This window comes from Vipera berus (assembly GCF_964194415.1).
Source record: "Vipera berus genome assembly, chromosome: 6".
NCBI lineage: Eukaryota > Metazoa > Chordata > Lepidosauria > Squamata > Viperidae > Vipera > Vipera berus.
In genome coordinates, this window is record NC_138208.1 from 43,428,199 (window position 1) to 43,445,570 (window position 17,372).

Below are 17,372 nucleotides of genomic sequence, written 5' to 3' on the forward strand. Positions count from 1 at the left end.
ATACCCATGTTACCCTATTTCTTGTACATTGTTGATATTGACCACTTCTCGGGAGCTGATGCCTATGTATAGTATTTTTGTTCGCATTTGTTTTTGCCAATGTAACAGTGTACATACTTGGCAGAATTCATGTTTCTTTAATCAAAATAACCTTTTATGTATCTCAGATCTTGTGAGAAAATCAGAAACTCTACCTGTGAAGGTGAAATGTCAAAGCTATCACTGATTCCCTGTCAACAGTTTGCATTCTATCTATTTTACTTGGTTAATTAAATGTGAAACCTAATGCATCAAGTACCTTAAAAAGAGTTATATATCAGGGAGTGTGATGGCTCAGTGGTTAAACACACTGAACTTGTCAGCAGGAAAGCTGACAGCCTGGGTTCAAGACCTGAGTGCCACGCAATGGGATGAGCTCCCATTACCTGTCCCAGCTCCTGCCCACCTAGCAGTTTGAAAGCATGCAAATGCAAGTAGATAAATAGGTACCACTTTGGTGGGAAGGTAACAGTATTCCATGTGCCTCGGCATATAACCATGCTGGCCACATGACCACGGAAATGTCTTCAGACCACGCTGGCTCCGTCAGCTAAGAAATGGAGATGAGCACTGCCCTTTAGAGTTGGACATGACTCTAAGTAGAATACGTGCAAGAAATAAATATTGCAAAGTTAGATTTATTCTTACAAGTTCTTGGTTGTAAAAGTCAGAATATAAGCTACACAATAAAAGCTCAGTTACTTGTATCTAGAGGTGGCTTCCATTATAATCAAAGAAATCAGCCCTTCAGGAATACCAAAAATTTTCTTATAAGGTAGAATGACAGATTCTTGAAAGTCTCCCTCTGCCCTAATGTATACCAAGCAATACCAAGCAGGATTATTCTGAGGTTCTTTCTTACACTTTCCTCTTTTAGCAGACTGTCAAATCTTTTCTGAAAGTTCCTTCTGAATGGTTTGCTCATTTTTTCCTTATTCCCAATGCCTAATCTGTCTTCTTTCACAATACAGGCGAGTGCTTACTTGATAACTGGCAGGCAGGCAGGCAGGAAGTTTTCTGATGCTCCCTGCTAGTGTCTCACAAGGAAATTCAATGAGGAAGCCAGTAGGAAGTCAGAAATCGTTCCCACTCCCATTGCTTTTTTATCCACCTGTGGCCATTCTTTTTTTCCTTAGGTAAGGAAATATCTCTAAAATGATGAACCAACAGGGCATGGGTTGTCTAGTATAGTTAGTAAACAAATAATTAAAAAAAATAATGTGGTTTGTTGTGAACAAAATTAGCCTAACATATAATTAAAAAAACAGGAATGAATATGCTCTACTTTGAAAAGTAAATGTAAAATTTAGACTTTCAGAAAATGCTTTACAGAAATCAGAATTTTCACTGCAATTTCTGGGGAACAAATAGTATAGCTGAAAGGGACAAGGAAATTAATGGCTCTTGGTTAAAATATAGTGGGAATGTCAGATTTTATGTCTGCTGGCCTTGAAAGCTCACCTTAAAGTGCATACCACTATAAAAAATAGAAAGAGCTCATAAAATAATTTCAATTGGTAGTTTTGCAATTTTTGGAACAATTGTTTATTATTTAAAATCAATACTTACAACTAGAGGTAGAAGGAAAGGGACAAAATAAATATATAGAAATCTCTTCAAGGAAAGTAATCCAAAGAAAGAAATTCTAGCTATGATTATATGCCCTACCTTTCTATTCTGACTGTTAAACTAAATTGCTCTGAGTTGTAAGAGACAATAATTATTCTAGATGTGAAAGCCAATAATTAAAAAATTAGCTTTCTCCATAACCTACCCTAAGTTGTTGCCTGCAGTTTTGCTTGGGAACTGTTGTGCTTCCTACGAATGGAAGGAAACAGAGTCTAATTATGTGCTGTAGTCATGTTTCCAATTCTCTTCCTTCTCTTAACTTCATGAATAATGGTAGCTGAATTAGTATGTAAAGACAAAAGACTTTAGCTCTATTTCCACCTTATTTCCCTGTTATTTTCTTCCTTTTCCCCATCCCTAATGTTTCTGACTTAGTGTCTTTCCTAGCCTGACAGTAATGAAGGGAGGATCATTCAAAGTTTCATTGAATCCTGACTGCAAAACTTACTGTACGTGTAGAAGAAAAACAGGCTGATGTAGTACTATTTGCTGCTTTCATACAAGTTAATCAAAGCACTAACTGCATCAAACAGGAGGTAAATTTTTTGGGTGTATACAAATTATTTAATAGCAGGTAATTAGCCCATTACATTTACATTTAAATTTCAATTCTCATAAGCACTGTCCAGTAAAGCAGACATGTCAAACACAAGGCCCGGGGGCCGGATGCGGCCCGCGAAGTGGTTTCATGCAGCCCGCGAAGCCATCCTGGAAACAGTGAGGGAATGGCCCCCGCTGCCTTGGCCCTGGCCCAGAGACCCTCCTTCTGCCAGAGACCCTCAGATCTGTCCCACTCCTGCCCAGGCCCCCTTAGGTACCCTTGATGCGAATGATGTAGAGCTGGCAACGCCCACCCAGTAGGCCATAGGCACTCTAGCCACACCCACCCAGTAGGCCACGCCCACCCAGGCCATACCCACCCGGCCCCCTGAGGGCAACCGCAATGCTGATGCGGTCCTCAATGAAATTGAGTTTGACACCCCTGGGACATGTGTTTTCCATCCCTTGACAAGCTTCTTTGATTTTGTTTTGAGACGCCATGAAAATGATCAAATGAAATTTAAACTACGATCCTAAATATACACATTAGTGTTGAGGCCTATTGACTAAGACATATACCACAGGCCCTATACAATATTGTAAAAACACTCCACAATTTGTGAGCAATTATCTAGTAGATCCAGGTAAAAAAAAACTTCATTTGAATTATATCAATATTTAAATAAATATAGTTAGGTAAACTATACCTATCTCTGGAATCATTGTATTTGTGTTAGGTCAAATATAGAACAAATATATGATCGAAAGTAGATAATTCCATTACTGCATAAAATAAAGATTCCAGATACTTTAATTAGTGTGAATTTGCATATACAGATTCATATTATTCAAATTGCTACAGTAGTATGTTAGTACTCGACTGCTTCGACTGGAATTTGGTACTCGGTGCATTTTAACGTGAAAATGTTATCCCAGTACTTCTTGTTTGGCAATTGATGTGCTGCGATAGGAAGAGTAGGATGGCAATGGAAAACAGATAGGAAGTCAGCCATGTCAGGAAGGTTGCTGCCAAAGGAAGCAGGGAAGGCCACAGAAGGCAGACAGTAAGTCCCTGACTTAGGAAAAGGGACAGACAGCAAGTCCTTCCTGGCAAAAAAACACGGTCATATAATGTAGTAAGTCGCATGGTTTGTTTGGTACTCATTGTTAACGACAAGTACCAAGATACCATTGTACTTATTATTAATTTAAGAAAGCAAATTCTCTGGTTCCGAATTACATACTGGTTTTCAATAGTTCTGTCTATAGAAATAAAGACAGGTTAGTGGCACTGTGTAGTCTGTTTGCTGATGAGCTACCAACCATATATATGGGGAACCCCTTTTTCTACCCAGATATTTTCCTCCCAATTCAATGGCAGGAGAAAAGTACATTAATGTAGCTCAGTAGTCTCAAAACCTGGAACTTTTCTATTATTATAATATTTTCTATTTATATATAATTATAATTCAATCAATATTCCTAGCAGTGAACATAATCATTTAAAACATCCACAGTATAGACAAAAAATATTTATGGAATTTTTAAAAGATATAAATAATGCAACAAATAGGATATATCTCACTTCCATCAATCATTATCAATCAATTCAATTGACATTTTCTCAGTTAGAAATGATCTCCAAAAGGTTTTGTTTTAAATAATTACTTAAATAAAACCAGAGCAGGGAGAAGTCTAGTTTCAATTAGTAGGCTATTACCAAGCAGACAAGTGAAGGATAGTTGCAGGAGAAGTGAATTGCTCCTGTCCAGTTCCTTCTTTCCATTCCCAAATCACCAACTGTGCAACCAAGCCCACTTAAATCTGATGTCCAGGCCTGAATCTTGACCAAAAAGAGTTCTAATAATCTGTTTCTTTTAAGAAAGGAAGGTTGGAGATGAAGAAGTAGTTGTCCAAACAAACTGAGCTTTATAGTCTTAACTGAAAGACTATTGCTGACAAGCCTCCATCTAGAAGTAAGCTATTAATATATCTGAGATCCAGTTGAGACAATACCACATAGCCTCTTAAAGAAGTCCGGAGGGACATTCCCACATATAGCAGAGGCTATTCTAGAGAGCACCCTTCCTATTTCACAGATTAGTAAAAGTCCTAGATATCATGGCTAGACTCCATACATGATGAGTCAAGGCTGAAAAAATTAAATATGACAGACACATTTTCACTTTGGATGAAAACTTTGCAATGTTTCCCAAGCAGGCAGTAGTAATTAAGTATTTCAAAGTAATAAAGAATGTCTCCATGAGACACATAGTTTACAGCTCTAGAAGTACAGTAATTGGAACAATTAAATTTAACATTACAGCTATTCACACTTCTGAAAGGTACTGAAAGGTCTGGCATAAAAATGAATTAAAACATTTCTACAGACTTTGAATTGCTAAGGCTAACAGTAAAAGAAGCTTTATTTAAACCAGAGATCTCAGACTTATGGCTGTGGAATATACCAGCAATATTTCAGGTTATTTATTTATATCTGTCTTTATTATTTTTACAAATAACTCAAGGCAGCAAACCTATCCAAAGATATCTTCCTCCTTCTATTTTACCCACAACAACAACCCTATGAGGTGAGTTGGGCTGAGAGAGAGAGGTCCCAAGGTCATCCACCTAACTTTCATTGCTAAGGTGGGACTAGAACTCACGGTCTCCTAGTTTCTAGCCTGGTTCCTGCTAGACCAAACTGGCTCAGTTTATTTACATTTTGTATAGTTTATGCCTCACTCTCTCACACAGCAGGAGCATGGTAGCTGAAAACAGGAGAGCAGCTTGCTGAATTTTACCAGATTCTATGCCTCCTTTCTTAGGTTAGATAGCACAATTCTGTACCCAGAAGAAGGACAGCTGCACTCCTACCCCTCATGAAGATGCCATCTCTGTTTGAATTAAGGATGGGCCCTATTCCCACTGGGATCTCTATAGATCAGTGATGGCAAACCTTTTAGAGACCGAGTGCCCAAACCGCAACCCAAAACCCACTTATTTATCACAAAGTGCCAGGGCCGTATCAGCATTGTGGTGCCCTCAGGGGGGGCATGGGGCGTGGCCCACTGGATGGGCATGGCCCACTGGGAGGGTGTGGCTGCAGTAGTCAGGGCAGACTGGGTAGGCGTGGTCAGAGTGGGCATGGCTACCTCAATGTTGCTTGTGGGGGGAACGCCCATGGGGCCGGGCTGGGTTGGTGGAAATCCAGGGGGTCTATGGCAGGTGGGGTGATGGGCAGGAGCTCATCCTTTGGGGTCAGGCAGGGGGCAGGGCAGGGGTGCCATTGTTGCGGAGCAAGGCAAGGTGAAGCAGGGCTGGGGCAGCAGCTGTGTGACACCATCAGTCCCCGCACACAGATGTCAGCGAGGGCATGGGGGCCAACGGTGTCTGTCAGCAGCCACAGCCTGCTGGCTGTCCTGCATCATGGCAGCCCCATTGATGGCCCCGGGATGGCCCCGGGATGGCTGGAAAGGAGCCTTCACCTGGTGTGGGCCCTGTCTAGATGTAGCTCTGACGGGGGCAGCTGCTGCTGCTCATCCTGCTGCTCTGAGCCCATTGACCGGCCAACCACACAGGGCAGTAGGAGGTGGCGGCAGTGATCCCTACATCGCCAAGCGTGGCTGGCAGCAGATCTGAAAGCGAAGCTGTGCCACCCATGCTTGTGCTGGTGGAGGCAGTGGTGGGGGAAGGTGAGCTGTGGCACACACACACCCCTCCCCATTTCCACCCCACATTGTCCTGCATGCACAGCCTGGAGGCACATGGAGGACAATGTGGGGGAGCAGCAGCAAAGGGTGGGTGCATGCCAGATCCTGCCTTCCCCCACCACTGCTGTCCTTACCAGCGTGAGGATAGGTGGCACAGCTTTGCTTCTGGATCTGCTGCCTGACCCCATTGGCCCCCACACACAGAGGCCAGCAAGCGCATGGGGGCTGACGGTGTCTGTCAGTAGCCACAGCATGCTGGCTGTTCTGCATAATGGTGAACTGGCCATGAAGCCCCATCAGTGCAGGCGGAGACAGCCCTGGGATGGCTGGAAGGAAGCGCTTGCCCGGCCTGGGCCCATCCACTCAACGGCTCTGATGGGGGTAGCTTCTGCTGCTGCTCCGACTGGTCAACCATGCAAGCAAGCAGGAAGTGGTGGAGGGGCAGCTGGGGGTCTGGAGCTGCCTTGGCTGGTCACTGGCAGCCCGATGAGGCAGTGGATGTCATGCACCAGCTGCTGCTCCTTCTTCTTCGCATGTGTTATGTTCCAACCTATGACCGCCCCTGTTTGTGTGTCAGGGACAACCCCTTTTTCCTTTTTACAGTCAATAGGCTGGAAAAACCCAACCCAAATTTATTTACAGTTCAAACAAAAAAGCAACAGAATATTTCCTTCAATAAATGAATCAAAATATCAAACAAGAGTCAACAAACAAGAGTTAAACAGAAGTATCAAGAACAGCCCCTTCATGGATTACTGCCTTGTCGTGGCAAAGGGGCTTGCATAATGCAATGAAGCTATGAGCTATGCCATGCAGGGCCACCCGAAACAGACAGGTCATAGCAGAGAGTTCTGACAAAATGTGATCCATTCCAGTATCTTTGCCATGAAAACCCTATGGACAGTACCAAAAGGCAAAACAATATGACGCTGGAAGATGAGCCCCTCAGGTCAGAAGGTGTCCAATATGCTACTGGGGAAGAGCAGAGGGCTAGTACTAGTAGCGCCAGAAAGAATGAAGCGACTGGATCAAAGCCGAAAGGACGCTCAGCTGTGAATGCATCTGGTGGTCAAAGGGAAGTCCAATGCTGTAAAGATTTATTCTCCATAGGAACCTGGAATGTAAGATCCATGAATCAAGGAAAGCTGGACATGGTCAAACAAGAGATGACAAGACTGAACATTGACATCTTAGGAATCAGTGAACTAAAATGGACAGGAATGGGTGAAATTAATTCAGATGACCATCAGGTATACTACTGTGGGCAAGAATCCTTCAGAAGAAATGCAGTAGCCTTCCTAGTCAATAAAAGAATGGGAAAAGCAACACTGTGATACAATCCCCAAAATGACAGAATGATCTCAGTTCGAATCCAATGCAAACCATTCAATATCACAGTAGTCCAAGTCTATGCCCCAACCACTAATGCTGAAGAGGATGAAATTGACCGGTTCTATGAAGCTCTGCAGCACCTTATAGAACTAACACCAAAAAATGAGAAGAGCCTAATGCTGGGAAAGATTGAGGGCAATAGAAGAAGGGGAGGACAGAGAATGAGGTGGCTGGATGGAGTCACTGAAGCAGTAGGCATGAGCTTAAATGGACTCCAGAAGATGGTAGAGGGCAAGAAGGCCTGGAGGAACGTTGTCCATGGGGTCGCGATGGGTTGGACACAACTTTGCAGCTAACAACAACAAAAACAACAAATCAAGAACAGACCAGGATTCCCTTAGAATGTCTCCAAATGGTTGCCTTTAGCAACCAGCCCCACCCACACCTTTCCCTTTTATTATCAGTCCCAAGGCATGGCTTCTCACTGCCTTCTCCTTTCACTGAGTTGTCTCATTGATTTTTTCTGCTCTGCTCTGCTGGATTGCCTTCTGCTTTTAGCGTCTCTGAACAGATTCAGCTGTGACTCTTCTGAGTCCGACACCTCGTACTCACACAGCTGAGCGTCATGAGGAACATGACTGGAGGGGCCAGGCTGAGAGTCCTGCAGTGCATCAGACACCAAAGGCTCTCCAAACCCCTCCTTCTCCTCCCCAGATTCATTGGACTCAGCTGCTGGGAGCATAGGCTGACACTGAATCACAACAGCATGGTTGCCCAGTCAGAACAGCAGCAGAAGCCGCCCCTGTCAGAGGCGTCGAGTGGATGGCTGGGCTCCCTTCTGGCCATCCTGGGGCCGTCTCCGCCCACACTGATGGGGCTCCTGCTATAGGCATTTCTTCTGGAAATTCCAATAAATTAATTCTGAGACCGTGTGAAGATTTTCAATTCAACTTGTTCTTCAGTCCAGCAACTTCTCTGTTTTCTCCTATTCTGCTCTAGTTCTAAAAAAATAATAATACAAATTTTCCTTTCTGGGCAGGTTACTGGGATTTCTTACTGCCAAAGTACAGATAGTGTGCCCCTGCACACAGAGGCCAGTGAGCAAATGGGGGCCGACAGTGTCCATCAGCAGCCACAGCATGCTGGCTGTCCTGTATAATGGTGAACTGGCCAAGGAGGCCCATAGGCGTGAGTGGAGACGGCCCTAGGACAGCCGGAAGGGAGCCAGTTTGCCATTATGCAGGACAGCCAGCATGCTGTGGCTGCTGACGGACACTGTCAGCCCCAATGTGCTCGCTGGCCTCTGTGTGGGGGGGCTGATGGTGTCAGGCAGCAGATCCAGAAGCAAAGCTGTGCCACCCATCCTCGTGCTGGTGGGGACAGTGGTGGCGGGGGAAGGCGGGATCTGGCATGCACCTACCCTTTGCCGCTGCTACCCCACATTGTCCCGTGTGCACCTCTGGGCCATGTGTGCACAATGATGTGGGGTGGCAGCGGGGAGAGGTGTGTGTGTGCTACAGCTCACCTTCCCTCACTGCTGCCTCCACCAGCGCGAGGATGGGCAGCATAGCTTTGTTTCCAGATCTGCTACCAGCTGGGCTTGGCAATGCAGGGATCACCGCCTCCTACTTCCTTGTGTGGTTGGCCAGTGAAGTGGCTCAGAGCAGCAGCAGGAGCAGCCCCTGCCCCTGTCAGAGCCACCATGTAGACAGGGCCACACCAGGTGAGGGCTCCTTTCTGGCCGTCCCGGGGCCGTCTCTGCCCACACTGATGGGGCTGCACTGCGGAGAGGAGATGGCAGCTCTGATTCCCCCCTGCTGGCCACCCCCCCAAGCTCCCTGCCCGATGCCCCTTCTATGCAATCATACATGACCGCAGTGTAGATGAGAGGCTCGGCCGGCAGGGGGGTGGCTTTTCTCTGTGGATGTGTCCCGGCCCTCCCACCCACCCACCAGCCAGACCCCCTCACCTTCCCCTAGCCAGGACCTGATGCTAAAGAACAGGAGGTAATTGATTCAAAGAAAATCAAAGAAAATGGAAGGAGCATACTGAAATTCTATACATTACAGATCTCAGCATACAAGACACTTTAGAAGATATTCCTTATTTACAAGAACCTCTACTATTACAGGATGAAGTTAGATCATTACCAAGTCAGATGGTTACAGGAATTAATGGAGTATCTACAAAAATATGGCAAGCAATACAAAAAGAATCAGTAAAGATTCCAACCAAACTATGCCAGCAAAAGTGACATTGTGGCTAACAGATTGGAAGAAGTCAGCCTACATACCAATAGCACAGAAAGCAGTATGCAAACTATTACATGAAATCTTTAATTTCATTTTATTAGGAAAATTATGCTTAGGAACATCCAATGCAAATTAAATCCCTGTATGGAAATGGCAATGCCAGATGTCCAAATTGGTTTTAGAAAAAGCTAAGGAACAATAGACTTTATTGCTGATTTGTGTTGGATAATAAAGAAATCCAAAAATAATGTGTTTTTCATTGACTATAAAAGGCTTTTGACCATATTGATCTTATAAAGCAGTGAAATATTAAGAAAATGGAAATCCCAGCAATATGTTACAGTCCTCATATGAAATTTATACATGGACAGAAAACTACAACATGGCAAAATAGACTGGATCTATCAATAATTTAAAAATCAAAATAAAATAAATATGAAATTTGTCATCCACAAGATAACATTATGTTTATATTAAATATAGTATGCTTTACAAATATTCAGTAGACCACGTCTACTAAGTACTTTAACGGTCCATAGCTGATTCAGGTCACTATAAAAAATTATTGCAACAAATCAACAGATCTGATGCTCTATTCTTGCCTTTTCAATCATATATTATTGTTATTGTTGTTTTATTATATTGATATTTTATTATTTTTATTGTAGGTTGCTCAGAGTCATAATCTGTGGCATTTATAAATATAATAAATGAATACATAATGAATCTCTACGCACCTGAACAACATTACATATCTTTGTTGTTAGTTGTGAAGTCACGTTCGACCCATCGTGACCCCATGGGCAATGTTCTTCCTGGCCTTCCTGTCCTCTACCATCTTCTGGAGTCCATTTAAGCTCACGCCTACTGCTTCAGTGCCTCCATCCAGCCACCTCATTCTCTGTCGTCCCCTTCTTCTATTGCCCTCAATCTTTCCCAGCATTAGGCTCTTCTCCAGGGAGTCCTTCCTTCTCACTAGGTGGCCAAAGCATTTGAGTTTCAACTTCAGGATCTGGCCTTCTAAACAGCAGTCAGGGTTGATCTCCTCTAGGACTGACCAGTTTGATTGCCTTGCAGTCCAAGGGACTCACAGGAGTCTTCTCCAGCACCATAGTTCAAAGGCCTCAATTTTTTGGCACTCAGCCTTTCTTATGCTCCATCTTTCACAGCCATACATTGCAACTGGGAAAACCATGGCTTTGACTATACGCACTTTTGTTGGCAGGGTGATGTCTCTGCTTTTTAGTATGCTCTCTAGATTTGCCATAGCTTTCCTCCCCAGGAGCAAGCATCTTTTAATTTCTTGGCTGCAGTCCCCATCAGTGGTGATCTTGGAGCCCAGGAAAATAAAATCTGTCAGCACCTACATTTCTTCCCCATCTATTTGCCAGGAATTGAGAGGGCCAGATGCCATGATCTTGGTTTTCTTAATGTTGAGTTTCAAGCCAACTTTTGTACTCTCCTTCTTCAGCCACATCAAGAGGCTCTTTAGTTCCTCTTCACTTTCTGCCATTAGAGTGGTATCATCTGCATATCTTAGGTTGTTGATATTTCTCCCAGCAATCTTAATTCCAACATTTGATTTATCTAGCCCTGCCTTTCTCATGATATGCTCTGCATATAAGTTAAATAGGCAGGGTGACAGTTTACAGCCTTGCCGGACTCTTTTCCCAATTTTAAACCAATCAATGGTTTTGTGTCCAGTTCTCAGTGTTGCTTCTTGACCCGCATATAGGTTTCTCAAGAGACAAATAAGATGGTCTGGTACTCCCATCTCTTTAAGAACGTGCCACAATTTGTTGCGATCCACACAATCAAATGCTTTAGCATAGTCAATGAAGCAGAAGTAGATGTTTTTCTGGAACTCCCTAGCTTTCTCCATGATCCAGTGTATGTCGGCAATTTGATCTCTAGTTCCTCTGCCTCTTCGAAATCCTCCTTCTGGTAGTTCTCGATCCACATACTGCTGAAGTCTAGCTTGTAGGATTTTAAGCATAACTTAACTAGCATGTGAAATGAGTGCAATGGTGTGATAGTTTGAACATCCTTTGGCATTGCCTTTCTTTGGAATTGGAATGTAAACTGACCTTTTCCAATCCTGTGGCCACTGTTGAGTTTTCCAAATTTGCTGGCAAATTGAGTGTAGCACTTTTACTGCATCGTCATTAAGATTTTGAATAGCTCAGCTGGAATACTGTCACCTCCACTAGCTTTGCTGTTGCTCAGATTTCCTAAAGCCCATTTCATTTCACATTCTAGGATGTCTGGCTCGAGGTCTGTGACCATCTCATCGTGGTTATCAGGGACGTTAAGATCACTCTTGTATAGTTCTTCTGTGTAATTTTGCCACCTCTTCTTAATCTCTTCTGTCCCTGTTAGGTCTCTGCCATTTTGGTCCTTTATCATGCCCATTTTTTCATGAAACGTTCTCTTCATCTCTCCAATTTTCTTGAAAAGATCTCTGGTCCTCCCTATTCTATTGTTTTCTTCTATTTCTTTGCACTTTTGATTTAAGAAGGCATTCTTATCTCTTCTAGCTATTCTCTGGAATTCTGCATTCAATTGGGCGTATCTTTCTTTTTCTCCCTTGACTTTCGCATCCCTCCTTTCCACAGCTATTTGTAAAGCTTCCTCAGATAGCCATTTTGCTTTCTTACATTTTTTTTCTTTGGGATGGTTTTAGTTGCTACCTCTTGTACAATTTTGCAAACCTCCACCCATAATTCTTCAGGCACTCTGTCTATCGGATCTAATTCCTTAAATCTACAGTATTTGTCACCTCTTCTGTGTATTCATCAGGGATATGATTTAGTTCATATCTAGTGCTTTTCCCTACTTTCTTCAATTTAAGGCTAAATTTTGCAATGAGAAGCTCATGATGTGAGCCACAGTCAGCTCCTCGTCTTGTTTTTATGGACTGTATAGAGCTTCTCCATCTTTGGCTGCAGAGCACATAGTCAATCTGATTTCTGTGTTGGCCATCTGGTGATGTCCACTTGTAGAGCCATGTCTTGGGTTGTTGGAAAAGAGTGTTTGCTATGACCAATGTATTCTCTTGACAAAATTTCTTCTGAAGGATGCTTGCCCACAGTAGTATACCTGATGGTCATCTGAATTAAATTCACCCATTCCTGTCCATTTTAGTTTGCTGATTCCTAAGATGTTGATGTTCAGTCTTGTCATCTCTTGTCTGACCACGTCCAGCTTTCCTTGATTCATGGATCTTACATTCCAGGTTCCTATGGAGAATAAATCTTTACAGCATTGGACTTTCCTTTGATCACCAGATGCATTCACAGCTGAGCGTCCTTTTGGCTTTGGCCCAGTCACTTCATTCTTTCTGGTGCTACTAGTACTAGCCCTCTGCTCTTCCCCAGTAGCATATTGGACGCCTTCCGACCTGAGGGGCTCATCTTCCAGCGTCATATCTTTTTGCCTTTTGGTACTGTCCATGTGGTTTTCATGGCAAAGATACTGGAGTGGGTTGCCATTTCCTTTTCCAGTGGATCACATTTTGTCAGAACTCTCTGCTATGACCTGTCCATCCTGGGTGGCCCTGCATGGCATAGGTCATAGCTTCATTGAGTTACGCAAGTCCCTTCACTGCGACAAGACAGTAATCCATAAAGGGGATTGCAAATCTACTAGGGCATAATTCAGGCAATCAATGATTGTTCAGTAAGAATGGATATGAACTACCGTATTTTTCGGACCATAAAACGCATCGGAACTTAAGACGCACCCAGTTTTTAGAGCAGGAAAACAAGAAAAAAAATTCTTTCTCCTTCTCTCTCTCTCCCTCTCTTTCTCTCTCTCTCTCTTTCTCTCCCTCCCTCTCCCATTGTCCCTTCCTTCCTTCCTTCCAGTCGCCATTAAATGGATTGGACTTCAGGCAATGCTGAGCGTTACTCGAAATACTTTACATGGGTTATTGTTTGAATTATCCTTCACTAATCCCGCAAGATGGGGTACCAGCAACTCTTTATTTTGCATCCCAGAGAAATTACGAGAGAGGATTGCAGCGGGGGTCTTCTAGAGACAAAAACTATGGCTGGGCCACTAACATGTTTATAAGCAAGCATGGTTTGTGGTTTGTCACCATTGCAGATGTAACCTGAGAATTTTCACTTTGTCTGGAATTAAAGAAACAAAACAAAACCATGGATCCCTTTTTAAAGTTCACTTGGTTGACGGCTTCCTTCCATACTCTTCCCAGCAGAGAAAAGAACATGAAACTTAGCTAACTAGATTAGGGACAGTTTGGGAACTTTTTACCAGTCAGGCCCAACTTACTGAGGCTCATTTGTTTTGCTTGTCACTTAAAACAAACTTGTGGCTCCTTGTGATGTGCAGACTTCCTTCTCTCTGAATTGCAGTTCCAGATTGTTTACCAGATGTTAAACGGGATCTCTTCTCAGAAATGCAGCTGGCCCTCTGTTTGCTTTCACTCGTTTTCCCACTGAAAATCTGAGCCACTCACCTTGCTGGTCTTTGTGCAATAGGAAATGGTCCGTGTGTGAAACGGAGTGAGGGAGATTGCCAGAAATGCGAATCGGCCGATCTCGCGCTCCTGCAAACTCCCTCGCTCGGTTTCAGCTTCCCTTGCTACAAGAGAAAGCAGGCTGAAACGAGGCAGATTGCAGCAGCGCGAGATCAGCCGATTCGCATTCCTGGCAATCTGCCTCTTTCAGTTTCAGCCTGCTTTCTCTTGTAGCAAGGGAAGCTGAAACCGAGCGAGGGAGAGTGCAGGAGTGTGAGATCGGCGTTTCTCAGCACGTGCCGATTCGTGCTCCTGGCAATCTCCCTTACTTTCCACTTGCGTAGGTTGGGGCTGGCCATACGGATCACCTTCGGACCATAAGACGCACCCTTGTTTTCCCCCCACTTTGGGGGGAAAATAGTGCGTCTTATGGTCCGAAAAATACGGTAATATTCTGCAGACAAAAACAGCCTACTTGCTTCTCCCTTCATTACCCTTATCAAATCTGGTAGTCTTTAATTCATCAAAAAATAGCAAATGTTGGATAGTAGCTTCTAAACCAGACAAGAAATAGAAGCATAATCTGTTTTAAAAGCCAAGTGTGCACCAGAGTTGATAATTACAGTTTTCTCTCTGTGTGTGTGTGAGACAGACAAGATAGTTTTGGTTCCTAGGAGGCTTCATGGGTTATCAAAGATGAAGAAAAGAGAAGTTCTTCATGCAAAAGTAAATCAAGGATATATAGTTTTATTAAACTGAGATTATGGTCATGAAATCTGCCATGACATTTCATCCGAGAAAACTAAGGCCCTGGACTTTCACTACTTGGAGAATTAAAAAATATTTGAACATAAAGGTTTAACATGAACAGTTTTCAGAACAATATGAACTTTTCTTCTCTCTTGTTAATTCAGATAATGAAACTTTATCAGTATTTGTTTGGTAATAATTAAACTTCACTTTAGCTACACCCGTAGAGTTGCTGATGTTTATGCAACTGATTTTAATGAGGCCTCCTAGAGGTAGCTATGTTTATGCAACTGATTTTAATGAGGCCATTGTTTCCAAAATGCTAGAAAGAAATGTCATTTGGATCTGTTAGAGCCATTTCAAAGTTGTAGTATACAAACCAAATTCTTTTTATATTTCTTTGGGGAGGATCTGAAAGATAAAGTTTACCAATAAATGAATTATGAGCATTACCTTTTCTTTTTTATTGCTTTCTGTTTGGAGATAATAAGAATGACATATGAAAATAATATATCACATGGAGCTTCAAAGCCTAATCACTGAACCACAGATTTTTTAGTTAGTTCATTAAACCAGGATGGAGGGGGATGTCAAAATGATGGGTTTGATTCAATAACTGAACCTCCTTTCCTTTTCCAAGTGCATTGCACACATCACACACACACACACAAAATGGGGTGGGGTTTTGATCTCTAGTCCCTTTTACTATTTTGATGCTGGTTACTCCCTTTAAGATGCCCTTGACTGAAACCAATAAAATGCAACATACAGAATAATATTGGAATGCAGCAGTGAATAAGTTCTTTTTATCATTTAGCTTACAAAATTTAATCCAGCTGTATTTCAAAATATTCCAATATTTAATCCACACTCATAATTAAGTGTATAGAACTAGTCATTGATCAATATTCTTAGTATGAAGATTTTTAAAGTATAGGTCTTGTACAATTATTTTCCATGGGGTGTGTGTGAATTCTCCTATTTAAAATTTTATCTAGTAAAAGCAAAATTCCTGTCTAGAATAATCAGCTTCAATTAAATGTATCACCAATAAAAAAAACATCCCATAGTGATCTCAGTTATCTCACAAAACCAATTGACCTATCTCATGTATTTCCTCTTCCTAAAGAGAATTCTTACCCATATATTTTTTATTGAAATACAAAAATACAAGGATATAAAATTAATACAAACCAAGGATCATATAAAAAAGAGGAAAAAAGAAAAAGAAAAAATGGAGGGGGGGGGAAAGGAAAATATATATAAAAAGGAAACAGAAAAGAAAAAATATAGAAAGAAATGACTCCCCCCTTCATCAAGACAAGAACCAACATTTTCAATAAATACCTTCTCTAATAGTTCAACCAAAGATCTCTTCATCCCATATCACATCTTTTATTTATTGGCAAGTAATTAACCCTCATTTTTCAATCATAATCAGCAAAAGTTCATTAAGAATTACCAGAAATCCAAACACTCAAACACACACACACACACACAGTGAGACACACACACAAACTTTAAACAAGTAAATCTATTTCATATTTCTTTCTTTTCCTTTATAATACCATAACCTGTCCTTTTCTCTAAAAATACAAGGAAAAAATATCTTCTTCTCATATCTTATCTCATCTATAAACAAAGCTTTAAAGCCTCAGCATTCAGGCTACTCAAGAAAAACCTATTAAAAGCTGTTAGAAAAGAGGATCATGCACAATTTAATCTTGATCAAATAATCCAACTTTATAAGTTTTAGTTTTAAATATCTTGGTTAATCCTTTTAAGTAATGTCTGAAAATGTTATTTCTTCTCTCTTTTCTGTTTTTCAGGTATTGTTTTATAAGTATAATATATCCCTTTTGTAAATCCAAAGTAAGAAACTTGTTTAGGTCACTTTTCTGAGTTGAAATCCCCATATCTAAATATTCTTAAGATTTATTATTTGTGTGATTCTTTTAATTATTAAAACCTAAGGCACTTTCATTTGTAGATCCTGTATAATATCTTTGTCAATATTGTTCTTGTATCCTGTCAATTTTAAATTCATATTCAAACAGCCTGATTTTCATTTATATCTTCTTTTCTTTTAAGCCCATTTTTATTGTATCAGCCTAAATAGTAAGTTCTGGGGACATTGTTGACAAATATCCTTAAATTCCTCCAGAGTTTACCAAATTGTAAACACATTAAAACTTCTTAAAACTTTTTAAAAATCTAGTTCTTGCCCTTTAGTTCGTTTGAAAACTTTCAAAAATCTGTATTCTAATCAACCTTTTGCTGCTTATTTCCAAGTTAAAAAGGGTTTTTTTAAAGTTACATAAATCTTCTTTAGTTGCAGATTGTAGGAAAATGTCTAGTGTAATTAGACTTGTCTTTCTGGAGATTCTTAATATCCAGAAAGCAATTTACAACTCATTTCCAATAAAAATGATTAAGAGGGGAAGTAAGTGAACTCAGTGTCCTTGGGCAAAGCTGTCTCTCCCAACTCCCAAAGCTCAACAATTTGCCAGAGACTGTTATTTTATGGTCCCATCACAGGGAGCAACTGTCAGGAGCACTCTGGGCAATCCCAAGACATCTGAACAAGAAATCAGGGACCTGGTTCCTTCACCAGTTTCACTTTCCACTGTGATTGTT

General features: G+C 41.7%; 1 protein-coding gene across 11 annotated transcripts in view; it reads right to left on the reverse strand.

The window, feature by feature from the left end:
* The window catches only part of GRIP1 (glutamate receptor interacting protein 1), a 351,911-nt gene that overhangs the window by 56,069 nt on the left and 278,470 nt on the right, over positions 1 to 17,372 (reverse strand). The gene's annotated exons all lie outside the window — the stretch shown is intronic.